The sequence below is a fragment of the Echinops telfairi genome, unplaced genomic scaffold (genome assembly GCF_000313985.2).
Source record: "Echinops telfairi isolate 266 unplaced genomic scaffold, ASM31398v2 ScPeMD7_7459;HRSCAF=8497, whole genome shotgun sequence".
In the NCBI taxonomy this organism is placed as follows: Eukaryota; Metazoa; Chordata; class Mammalia; order Afrosoricida; family Tenrecidae; genus Echinops; species Echinops telfairi.
This window is the reverse complement of record NW_022111359.1, coordinates 377,659-380,140: the sequence shown is the minus strand read 5'-3', so window position 1 is coordinate 380,140 and position 2,482 is coordinate 377,659. Positions and strand designations below refer to the sequence as shown.

The window sequence follows — 2,482 nt, the reverse complement described above, 5'->3', positions numbered from 1 at the left end:
CATGCGTTCATTGGCCATGTTGGCACAGTAAATGTTAACTCTCTCACATCGCTTGGGTCAGTTGCACCTTATTCCTCAAAGCAACATCCTTGCTCTTCAATACTCTAAAGAGGTTCTGTGCAGCAGATTTACCCAATGCAATACGTCTTTTGATCTCCTGACTGCTGTTGCCATGAATATTATTTGTGGATCCAAGTAAGACAAAAATCTTTGACTTCAACCTTTTCTCCATTTATCATGATGTTACGTATCGGTCCAGTTGTGAAGATTTTGGTCTTCCTGACACTGGGTTGTAATCCATGCTGAAGGAGCCATTCCTTGATCTCCATCAGCAGGCGCTTCAATTCCTCCTCGCTTTCAGCAAGCATGATTGTGTCATCTGCGTATCTTGGATTGTTAATAAGCCTTCCTCCGATTCTGATGTTGTATTCTTCTTCATATAGCCCAGCTTCTCTGATGATTTGCTCAGCATACAGATTGAACATGTGTGGTGAGAGGATACAACACTGATTGTAAACCATGTGGAGCATTCTTAAATTCCCATTCTTCTCAAGATTGCCCATAGTTTGTTATGATCCACATAATTTGTCATGAAGTGCCTTTGCATAATCAAAACACACACACACACACACACAAGTAAATATCTTTGGTATTCTCTGTTTTCACTCAAGATCCTTCTGACATCAGCAATGATAGCCCTTGTTCCTTTTCTGAATCTGGCCTGAATTTCTGGCGGCTGCCTCTTACCATGCACTGTGACGTCAATCCCTGGAGACCTGATTTTAGCTAATATCTTCAGTGCTGCTTGAAGTTCTTCCTTTAGCACCATTGGTTCTTGCTCATGTGCTACTTCTTGCAATGGCTGAATGTTGACCATACCAATTCTTTTTGGTACAGTGACTCCACCTTTTTGATGCTTTGATGCTTCCTGAATCATTCAATAGTTTGCCTATAGAGCCTATCAATAGTGCATATTGAGGCTTGAACATTATCTTGAGTTCTTTCCGTTGAGGATGTGCTAAGTGTGTTCATCCTTCTTGGTTTTCTAACCTCAGGTCTCCGCACATCTCATTATGATACTTTACTTTGTCTTCTTGAGCTGCCCTTTGAGCTTTTCTGCTCAGCTCTTTCACGCCATCCTTTCTCCCATTCGCTTTAGCTACTCTATGGTCAAGAGCAAGTTTCAAAGGCTCTTGTGACGTCCACTCAGAGGAAAGTCGGCCTTAGTGACACTGATGGAGCAAAGCTCTCAGACCTTCATTTGTTGATGTGGTGAGGTTCTAACCGAGAAAACAGGTGCAAACAGCCATGAGTCATCAGAACATGAAATCTGCCATGTGTCAATCTAGGAAAAGTAGAATTCATCAAAAAGTAAATGGGACATGTAAAAATGGACATCACAGGCATTGATGAGTTGAAATGAACTGATATTGGCGATTTCCAGTCAGATAGATCTATGGACTGCTAGCCTAAGAATGACAAACGGAAGAGAAATGTGTTATGTTCATCATTAAGAACATTTCAAGATCTACGCTATAAGACCCACACACCTACAAAGAAGACCAGCTCAAAGACTATTGTTTGGATTTACATACCTGGCACTCATGACAAAGAAGATGTTTACCAGATTTGCCAGCTGGCAATTGATCAAACATGCGTTGATAATTAGTGGTGAGAGTTAATTAGACTGAAAGGTGGAAATGAGTAAGGATCTGCAGTTGGCTGAGCGCCGCATTGGCAGCGGTGACTCGCACTGCGCGGAGGGGCTCTCCGATTCCTGGCCGGGTCAGCCCAGCGCTGGATCTTGGAGCCCCACACGACTCCCTCTGGCCCTTGACTGGGCCTCCGTGTCCAGAGTTGCAAGCAACTTTTCCTTCTGCTAACGCTGTGGTGCCTCGGGGACTCCGAAGCTCCAGCCACGCTCCCGGAGCCCAAGCTCCATTCTCGCTTAGGTCTCTCGGTCCCAGGGTGCACGCTGGGGTCCCCGACCTCCCCTCTGCGGGCGAGATGCCTCTGGGACATATCATGAGGCTGGATCTGGAGAAAATCGCCCTAGAGTACATCATGCCCTGCCTGCACGAGGTCGGCTTCTGCTACCTGGACAACTTCCTGGGCGAGGTGGTGGGTGACTGTGGCCTGGAGCGCTTCAAGCTGACTCCAATCACGTGGATCGGGGGCAACGAGGAGGGCTGCAAGGCCATCAGCTTCCTGTCCCTCGTCGACAGGCTGGTCCTGTACTGCAGAAGCCAGCTGGGCAAATACTATGTCAAGGGGAGGCCCAAGGCGATGGTGGCTTGCTACCGGGCAATGGAACAGGTTATGTTCGTCATGGGGACAACCCCAACTGTGATGGCAGCTGTATCACCTGCATCTACTATCCTAACAAGAATGGGGATGCTAAGCTGCAAGGTGGGATCCTACGGATATTTCCAGAAGGAAAATCTTTCATAGCTGAGGTAGAGCCCATTTTTGATAGACTCCT

The 2,482-nt window shown here is 46.7% G+C and overlaps 1 pseudogene; it reads left to right on the top strand.

The window, feature by feature from the left end:
- Positions 1-2,007: 2,007 nt before the first annotated feature.
- Positions 2,008-2,477, top strand: LOC115873092 (annotated as a pseudogene).
- Positions 2,478-2,482: the final 5 nt, after the last annotated feature.